Consider the following 10,870-nt stretch of genomic DNA (forward strand, 5'->3'; position numbering starts at 1 on the left):
CAGTCTTCCTTCCTCAACTTAAAGCTTCTCCTGCGAGGCTCATCCTAAGTCTCCATGATGCTGTCATCCATTCAGCAGTCCTCGGGATCCCTAGGGATTTCTGGTACCTGCTTCCTGTGGTTTTCTCTCTCGTTAGGGGGGACAGTCAAGTAACCTACCCTGGAAGCACACAGCCCTCTGCTTCTCCTACCCTGTCTCTTGATTATTTTCAATCTCAGCTTCTTGAAAGTGTAGGCTCCACTAGCATTCTCTTTTGGCTAAAAATATGTAGAATATTGCCTGACACCTAGTAAATGATCCATGAAAGGGAAATGCCGTTTGTCCTGCTCAACACACGCCAAATGACTGGACTGAAGTAAGGCCTTCGTGTTTCAAAATGGAGAAGCCCTGCTTTACTGACCTTCTCCCCTGGGATTGGGTGACGAGACTGGCAAGATGTGGAGCCCTCCCACACTCTGATGGGATCACGAGTTCAGAATCGAAAAAAACAAACATACCTGTTTCAAGTCACTTCTGTCTGCAGGACACTCGAAGATTTTTGTTGCAATACCGCTCTGAGGACCACCAGAAAGCACACTGACAGAATGTAGAATTTATTTTCCTTTCAGAAGAACTGCATGGTCACATTCTGGGTATAATTCATGGGATTCTGTGGGGGGAGGGGAGGAGGGGGATAGGGAGCGGAAGATTCAATCATTCTTCTCTCCTGAAATGAAAAGGCATTATGTCCAAATCACGACTCTTAATAACTCAATGATGTTCTGGTTCTCATGCAGGAGGCACGAAACTGCTGAGCACGTTCACAAAACCGGGGATACCGCGCAACAAGGACTGGCCCCTGGAGCCCAACGCCAGGGTACACAGTACCATACCGCATGGGGCCCCATCCTTCAGGACCTCCTACTGTGGACACGGACTCTGCTTCCAACTGTCCCTGGATAGCGGGACTCGCTTCCATTTCCCCCACCTAGATCATCTGCATGCCAGGCCTATGGCAGGGCCACCCAAAGTGACTTGACATGTTCTCTGGAGCCCTTCCCCACGCCCCATTCTAAATATGCTCCTCTTGATAAACTCGGATCTGCTGCTCAGATCTGACAAAGAACAAACCAAAATGGTTGAACAAACCTGAATTCTAAGTTAGTTGCCTCTAACACGGATATTTATTTGGTATCCACGACGAGGTAACCCGTCAGAAACTCCTTTAAGGGAAACTACTACTCAATGTCATGGAGCAGGGAAACATTTATCGGCATTTAGCTCAAATTCATACCGGCTTACACGAAGAACACAACGGTGAACCACCACGTTCCAATTCCACATGCCTCGGCATACTTTCTTTAGCCTCAGATTCTTGAAACTAGATCTCAGATTAGCAGCTGTGCATTCCAGCAGACCTAGCGCTGCTTCTTGGAGGCGGTGGGGAAAATGGCACAAAAGCACATGGACCTCCCCAAGGCATTCACGCTGCAGACGCTTTATATCTTCTGACCACAGTGCTGGGAGGAAAGACAGAGATCCAGAGTGTGAAAGTGACAAAATGCAACATAGGAGACATAATATAGGAGCTAAGGACCCCTGGGGTGCAGTATCCCTGGCCTTAGAATGCCCCACAGCGATCCAATTCCAGGCAGGAAAGATTAGGAACTCCCTGGGATCAGATCTATGCTCATGCTGATAGGACTTTTGGTCATAAACTCTTCGAGTTACTCCTCCAACTACTGCTTACTGTTTGGTCCCCAAAAGGAATCCACACCCAGGATCTGGCAAGACCAGCGTCCATGTTGAAGCTGTGCGGATCTCAGTGACGTGGGGTGACAGTGTCAGTTTTCTTTTAACCACTGTTTGAGGAGCCTCTGAACCATTCTTTTGCTTTCCTGCTGCCTCTCTAGCTGGAGCTTCTCCTCTGCATCAGGCTGCTAGAGCTCCCCTTCTCGTAGAAGGCTAGGCCCATTGGTGCCCAAGCTGAGGGTCAAGCCACTGAGGCCCTGTACAAGGTTTCCCAAGAGGAAGGATGTGGGGCCCCGTTCCTCTCCGCAGGCATCCCACAAACATTCGGCCTATGGCTCTGGCAGTAACGGCATTCCTATATGAATCTATTCTGATCTCCGTCAGCGAAGAAGTGATTCTGGCTTCCCTTTGAACCTGATAAGGTACCACGAGATCGAGGTGCCTACTTCTCATGTGTTCCAGAAAGGTTTTCTTCTTGTCTGGGAAAGGGATGCTGACCTTTCCCACTGCCTCTCTTGCGGGGTTTTCCCACCTATGTACCTCTGTCGGAGCAGCTCCTTTGGAGGGGCTGGGTAGCTGGTGCCAGGACTGGGGTTCAGGTCGCTGAGGCCCAGCATCAGCAGTTCTGAGAAGGATGAGTGGTTGCTGCGACTTCCCGGGAAGTCTCTTCAGACGTCATCGGGGAAGATTCAGAAATCGACATTGAGCTATGTTTCTGGAGTGGATCCATGGAGACCTAGTCCACGCTCCAAGCTCCAAGGCAGCCCTTGGGTCCAGACACAAGGTGAAGATGAAGATTCTCAAAGCTCCAGGCAGCGGCCAGGGACATGTGCAGCCGGAAGACCAAGACTGCAAAGAATGGTGATAAAGGAAGAAGGAAAATCCAGGATTATTCATCTTACTTAATTTTTCGGTCCCTGTTTCCTGTCTGTAAAATGGGGATAGTAATGAGCCCTATGTCCTAGGACTATTATTCCTCGTTACATGAGGAAATACGTCTCTAGAGCTCTGTATACTCATGGCGCCCAATGATGCTTTTAGGAATGAGGCCCATAATTGCATCCATATGTCATGGGCCACAGTCAACCATGTTTAATGCCCTGCTGACTTTTTACGAACCATTCTCAAGCCTAACTGTAAGAACAATCAATATGTGACGAACATGTGTTCTCCTCGTAAACATTCCTGTACTTTCAAAAAGGAGACCTTTATTAAATTCCAAGCATGTGCACCATGGTGACACACCCTTTTAAATTTCCACTTTCATCCTCACTGGCTTTGCAGATTGTCAAACGGTTGCTCAAGACTATGAAAATCAAAATTCCGAGGCAGTATAAAGAAAATTTTATTTTACTAAAAATCAGAACAGAAATTAATGAAATTTCTAAACAAACAAAAAAAAAATAGAGAAACTCAATTAGACCAAAAGTGGTTCTTTGGAACGATCAATAGTATGGATAAACCTCAAGTAAATCGAGAGACAGAAAGAGAGAGGCAGAGAGCGGGAGGGAGGACAGCTGGGAAGGGGAGGGAGGAAGAGATGGAAGGAGCGAGGTGGGTGGAACAAGTTACCTGAAACAGGAATGGAAAGGGTGATTTTATTATAGACACAGCAGATATGAAAGGGGCAATATGGCAATACTACATTCAACTGTACATGTACAGATGGAACTTGAGATAATCATGCTAAGCAAAATAAGTCACACAGAAAACGCTCAACCATATGATTTCACTCATATGTGGGATATAAAACTGAAAGCAACAAAGATGACATGAAAGGGGTCAAATATTTTGTGACGGAAGGACATATCACTTTGGGTGGTGAACACACAGTGCAATATATATATGCATGACATACTGTTGAATGGTACACTTCAAGCTTATTTGATTTTATTAATGTCACCCCAGTAATTTTTAAGAAAAAGAGATTAATTAATCAATAAATAACTGAAACGACTTCGAAGAAATGGATTGGTGACTCAATAACCAATAGTGTGCATAGTCCACATGAAAGCAACAAACATGACAGAAAACAGAGACTCATGGACAGGGACAGTGCATTAGTGATTACCAGAGGGAAACAGGGGAGGCGCAAGATAGACAGGGGTGAAAGAGGTCAAATGTTTTGTGACGGAAGGACGTCCCACTTTGGGTGGTGAACACACAGTGCAATATATATATGCATGACATACCGTTGAATGATACACTTGAAACTTATTTGATTTTATTAATGTCACCCCAGTAATTTTTAAGAAAAAGAGATTAATTAATCAATAAATAACTGAAACGACTTCGAAGAAATGGATTGGTGACTCAATAACCAATAGTGTGCATAGTCCACATGAAAGCAACAAACATGACAGAAAACAGAGACTCATGGACAGGGACAGTGCATTAGTGATTACCAGAGGGAAACGGGGGAGGCGCAAGATAGACAGGGGTGAAACAGGTCAAATGTTTTGTGACGGAAGGACGTCCCACTTTGGGTGGTGAACACACAGTGCAATATATATATGCATGACATACCGTTGAATGATACACTTGAAACTTATTTGATTTTATTAATGTCACCCCAGTAATTTTTAAGAAAAAGAGATTAATTAATCAATAAATAACTGAAACAACTTGGAAGAAATGGATTGGTTACTCAATAACCATAAACTACTAACACTCACCCACGTGAAATAGTGTGCATAGTCCAATATCTGTTATAGACATCAAATCAGTAGTTAAAAACCCAAAACTTTGGTGAAAAAAATCCCAGATGGAAAATACCAGAACAAACGATTCATAAGTTTTAAGTCGCGCGTCATTCTGAATAGTTTGATGAACTCTCTCGCCATCCCACAATGCCCCAGTACATGAATCATCCCTTTGTCCAGCGTATCCACTACCCACCTGTTAGTCACTTGGTAGCCGTGTACGTTATAAGATTGACTGTTGAGGTTCTGCGGTGCTTGTGTTCAAGGAAACATTATTTTACTTAATAACGGCCCCAAAGCGCAAGAGCAGTGATGCCGGCAATCCACATATGCCAAACAGAAGCCTTAAAGTGTGTGTATGTATAGGAATACACATAGGACATATACGGTTCGCTGCTATCCATGGTTATGGGTACCCACTGAGAGTCTCGGAATGTATCCCCTGTGGATACGTGGGATACATTCCCACCGTAACTCAAAGAATATAGTGAAAAAATGGTTAAAGAAATTAAAATGCTACATTAGAAAATACCCATTAAATGCAAAGAAAGCTGTAATGGGGGACCCAAAGAACAAAAAGACATGAGACACAGGAGAAAAAGAAGTACGATGGCAGATGTAAGTCTACCTTTATCGATAAGAACCCTAAATATGAACAGATTAAACAATCCAAAGACAGACATTCACGGATGGTTTTAAAAAGTAAAAGAAGATGCAACTGTATGCCGTCTACGGGAAACACAGTCTAGGGTCAAAAGATACAGATGGACTCACAGTGAAAGTAGGGGAGAAGATACATCATCAAACCAGCAATCACAAGAAAGCTGGAGTGGGTATCCAATCATCAAGCACTCACTTTTAATGTTATACGTACATTTACCACACGACCCAGCAATTCTACTCGTACAGAATTCTTTCCACGAGAAGTGAAAACATGTCTATACAAAGACCTGTACTCAAACATCCATGTCAACTTTATTCATAATCGCCAAACCTAGAAACAATCCAAGTGATCAACCCCTGGAATATGGATGAAAGGAAAACAAACAGGTACACCCACACAAAGGAGTACTGCACAGTACTAAAAACGAACTACCGATGCACATAACAGCATGGATGCATCTCAAGTATGCTAAATTAAAGAAGCCGGACCCAAAAGGCTACACGTTACATGCTTTCATGTAAAGGGCATTCTGGAAAAGCCACAACTATAGGCACAGAAGTACATCCGTGGTTGCCAGGCTATGGGAGAGGAAGAAGGATCCCGATGGCAAATGGCACAAGGGAACATGATCAATTGATGGAAATTTTCCATATTTTCATTGTGGTGGCGGTTACACGATTGTATACAGTTCTCAAAACTCTACAAACAGCACACTTGAAATGTAAATTTGATCTTAGTACCTCTGACTATTGTTTTCTTTAAAGGAAAAGGATTTGATAAGGCAAGTATTTAAATTTTGATGACTGTATGCCGTTTTGACCATGAGCTAATAAAAATAAAGGTCTTATTTCAGAACCCATCACAGACCTGGCCCTCTCCCGGTATTCCGCATGCCAACAGAAGGCACCACCGTGCTCATTACCAAACGCAGAAACGGTCTTAACCATTTACATCTTCCTTGCCTTCATCTTAAGTCCAAATCCTTGCTGAGTTCCGTCCATCTTCCTTCTCACATATCTGTCTAATGCTGCCACTTTTTCCCCGTGTCCGCAGCGTAGCTCAAAGCGTTACGGCCTTACAAGTTCCACACGCTGCCCCACCGTGCCATGGGAGCCAAGAGACAGGGAAGGCCTAAGAAGTCTTAATGTAGACACTCCTCTCCATAGAATGAGGTCTTTATTAGGGACCCGCAAGTTGCTGTTTGGTTTGTTTTGGGCCTGTGTCATCCATCTGTGGCATTTTCACAACACTCGCAGACATAGCTAACCTTCCATCCCGACCTCTCTGCTTCCCCCACAGCTCCTCTCTACTGTTCCGCAGATCTGTCTTCTGTCTTAAATGTGCTGATCCGATTTTCATCTGGCAAGGATATCAAAACAGATTTTTATTCTGAGTCATCAAGATGCCACGACAATGAATCTTCCCAAAAAACTCTTTAAAAATTATAATAGGAGCACTGCGTAATAATGAAGATATGGCACATGAAACAGTGCATAAAATGTTATTTCAAAACCATCTAGAGGTCCGCACTTAGAGAAAATGACCTAACGTGGTGCCTGCCTTCTGGGCATCTTTTCTCTGCCTTTTTCTAAAATTATGAGATGGGAGGGGAGAGGTAATGCCTTTATACTAGTGTATCTGCTGCTTTGTGTGCTTAATTTATACCATCGGCTACTTTCCACAATGATAATCATGATGAGATTGTTGGTACTGACATCGAGAGCAGCAAACACATGTACAGACTTTGTAATGGACCAGAAACCGTTCTTTGTGATGCGTGTATGCTGACTCGTCACCTCCACCTTATTTCATGCACTTAGGACACCTCATGTTCCATCCGTACACATGTCCGATGTAATCTGATGAATACCGCTGCACGTGTTCACCTGCCTTTTGATCCAGAGAACGCCTGACCCTGAGGTGCGTTCCAGAGTTTAGAGTCAGATCCCACGCCTCTTCCTGTTCCTCTCTGGTGTGGGTACAAATCTGACTCTGCCCTTGCTGGCTAGGTCACTTTGGACAAACGACTTCACCTCTTAAACTCCACCTCAGTTACCTCATCTGTAAAAAGGGATGATAACATTAAAATGCTTCCCTCACCGTGGTGCTGTGCAGACTCACTGACTTCTGAAATTATACATGAAGAGAGAGAGAGAGAGAGAGGGATAGAGCGCACAGTAGTAAGCCACCAGAAGTGTGGGCTTTTATTCTCATGTCTCTTCACTTCTGCTTTCTCCTTGTACCCATTATCTCTCTCTCCCGCTGGCTCCCCCACATCTCTCTCACCGCCCCCCACACATTCACTGCCCCCACTTCCACTCCACTCGCTCTTCCCTTTGCCTCTTTTCTCAGACTCGCTATCCGAAACATTGTTTACCATCTCCTCATGATTTAGCTCAGAAAATATTAATACGGCAGCCTTTAAATAATGAACACAAAATTAAGAAAAAGCTACAGAATAAAACAAGCAATGTGAGAATGACACAAGAATGAAAAGATCCAATCAAAATTTTACTATTAACAGTTTCATGTCTTTACCAGATTTACGTGTTACTTTGAGGTAGGTGAAATGGACACGATAGAAACGATGGCAGTAAGAGAAACATACGGTGAGGTCTTTGGCCTTTAAATTTCAGTTTTGAAAAGGTTTATTTTTATCATTTATATACTCATTTTCTAGCGTGATCCAGGGACCCCTTACGTTTCCAAGCATTATACGATCCATATGAACAGGTCACTAGGGTTCTAATATCCTAGAGAACTTTCCACTCTGAGTCTTCATTGTGCGCATGAAGTTGAAACTCAGGCACCGCATTCAGGATTCCCAGTAACCCTACCAGGGGAGTGGAATCCTCATTATGCTAATACAAACACATCCTCCCCCACGCCCCCTGAGCTCAGGTCTTGAATCCCTGAAGAACTGAACCAATAGTGCAAAGTCCATCCAGTGAGTCGAAGGTCCCCTTCGGACACCGTCTCTCCGGAACATGGTCCGGGAAATGTGGAAACAGCAACAATATTGACAGCAGTAACCACGGCAGCTAGAATTGATGGGGAACTCACCGTATGCCAGGCGCCATCCTGACAACTGTCCCCGTCTTAACATAGGCCGTGTTCCAAAAGGAAATAGCTAAATTTACTAATAAATAGTGTTTCCGGTTTGCTAATGGAGAAACTGAGGCACAGAGATACTAAGGAACTTGCTCAGTGTCGCCCAGCAGTCAGTGGTGGAGCCGCAGGTCTGGAGGCGTGGTGGAAAACTCACCGTGTTGTGCATTTATTCAATCAAGGGTAAGAGCCAACGGGCACTGCTAAATATTCACAATTAGTAGGTAACATGTAACACAAGTCGACTTGAAAGTATGGAACTGCACGGCAAATAGAAATTTGATTTCAACAGAAATCTTTTAGATGGAAGCCTGACAAGACTGGAATCAGGATACTTTGTGGAAACGATGATCTGAGAGCCTCCTTAGGACAGCAGACAGCATGGCAGTCTCTTAGCGTGAAGGTCCAGGGTTTGTGCATCAGAAGGTACCACACCGTTGTTACTTCTACACCCTCCCAATGGAGAGAGAAGCCTGGCCGCAAGGCAAATGAGACCCTTCCCCTGCTCCAGTGGTGGCCGGACAAGTAATCCACATGAGTCAGAACCCAGCAACCTGTAAAAATTTACGTTCCCGCCAGCAGTGCATGAGCGTTCCTTTCTCACACGCCCCAACCTCTCCAGCACTTGTTATTACTTGTCCTGTTGATCACACCCATTCTAAGAGGTGTGAGGTGGACTCTCCTTCAGCTTGTAATGTGCGTTTCCCCAATAGCGAGTGAAGCTGAGCATCTTCTCATATGTCCATTGGCTGTCTGAATGTCTTCTTGGGAGAAGTGTCTGTTCAGGTCCTCTGCCCACTTTTTAATTGGATTGTTTGTTTGTTTTTGTTGTTGTTGTTGAGTCGTAGGAGTTCCTTATATATTTTGGGCATCAGTCCCTTATCGGAGGTGCTGTTTGCAAATTTATTCTCCCATTCGGATGGCTGCCTCTTTGTTTGGTTGATGGTCTCCTGTGCTGTGCAGAAGCTTTTCAGTTTGATATACACCCATGCATTTATTTTTGCTTTGACTTCCCTTGCTTTGAGGTCAAATTCACAAAATCCTCTGTAAGACTGAAGTCCCTAAATGTGGCATCTATATTTTCCGCTTTGCAATTTATTGTTTCAGGCCTTACGTTCAGCTCTTCGATACCCTCTGAGTTAATTTTGGTACATGGTGACCCACGGCAGTCTAATTTCATTCTTTGGCATGTGGTTTTTAAATTTTCCCAGCACCATTCACTCAAGAGGTTTTCATTTCTCCATTATATATTTTTGGCTCTTTTGTCGAAAATTATTCGCCCGTATATATTTGGGTTTATTTCTGGGCTCTCAATTCTGTTCCATTGGTCCGTGTGTCCGTTTTTCTGACAATATCATGCCATTTCGAGTATGGTTGCTTTGTAGTGTAATTTGAAGTCAGGCAGTGTGATACCCCCGCCTTTGGTCTTTTTCTCAGGATTGCTTTGCCTATGCGGGGAACTATGTGGAGCCATACAAATCTGATGACTTTGCTGGTTTCTTTAAAAAGTGCCTTTGGGATTTTGATGGGGATTGCATTACCTCTGTATATCGATTTGGTTATTGGGGCCACGTTGACTATGTTGATTCCTCCGATCTGCAGACACGGAATAGCTTTCCATTTCTTTGTGTCTTCTTCAATTTATTTTAATGATGTCTTGAAGTTTTCAGGGTATAGGTCCCTTCCATCCTATGTTAAGTTTCCTCCCAGGTATCTTATTCCTTGTGTTGTAACTGGGAAAAAAAAGGAAAAGGAAAAGACAATTTTATTTCTTTTTTGAGATTTCATTCTTGGTATACAGGAATGCAATGGGTTTTTGTACACTGATTGTGTGTCCTCCAATTTTGCCGTAGTTGTTTAGTGTTTCTAATAGTTTTTGTTTGTTTGTTTGTTTGTTTGCTGGAGTCTTGTGAGTTTTCTAGGTAAAGAATCATGTCGTCTGCAGAAGATGACAATTTGACTTCTTCGTTCCCGATCTGGATGCCTTTGATTTCTTTCTCTTGCCTGATTGCTCTAGCTAGGACTCCCAATACTATATTGAATAGCAGTGGTGAGAGAGGACAAGTACAGAATGGCCACATCACAAGAGCAGGGTATACGGACATTCTTTCAAGTGCATACGAAAGTTTCACCAAGGTAGACTGAATCCGGGGTCATAAAACAAATCTGACCAAATGTAAAAGAGTTGAAATCATATGAAGAAGGTTGTCTGACAAAGAAGAAAAACCACCAATATATAAGAAAATGTTAAGAAGAAAATCTCCGACCACAAGGGAATGAAACCACACACTTGCAAATAATCCATGGGGCAAACGACAATAATCAGGGGAAATGAGGAAATACTTTGAAGTAGACGAAAATGAAAACATGACTTATCAAAATGTGCAGGAGTAGCAAAAGCAGTACTAGGCGGTAAATGTACAGTCACAAATGTTTGTATCGAAAGGAAATAAAGGACCTAGATCAATAACAAAAGCTTCCTCCTTAGGAACCTAGAAAAAGAATAGCAAAATAAACTCAAAGCAAGCAGCATAGGGGAAATCAAGTTGGCATCAGAAATGAGAAAACGGAATGCAGACGATCAATGAAACCAAAAGCCGGAAATTTGAAAAGGACAACAAAGTTCACAGCATTCTATCTGAAATGACCAGTATATATATATGAC

The 10,870-nt window shown here is 43.4% G+C and overlaps 1 pseudogene; it reads right to left on the reverse strand.

Moving 5' to 3' along the window:
* Positions 1–1,505: 1,505 nt before the first annotated feature.
* On the reverse strand, positions 1,506–9,384 carry LOC120592401 (protein FAM156A/FAM156B-like; annotated as a pseudogene).
* Between the last annotated feature and the right edge of the window lie 1,486 nt (positions 9,385–10,870).

This window comes from Pteropus medius, unplaced genomic scaffold, assembly GCF_902729225.1.
Source record: "Pteropus medius unplaced genomic scaffold, Ma_sr-lr_union100, whole genome shotgun sequence".
Classification (NCBI taxonomy): domain Eukaryota; kingdom Metazoa; phylum Chordata; class Mammalia; order Chiroptera; family Pteropodidae; genus Pteropus; species Pteropus medius.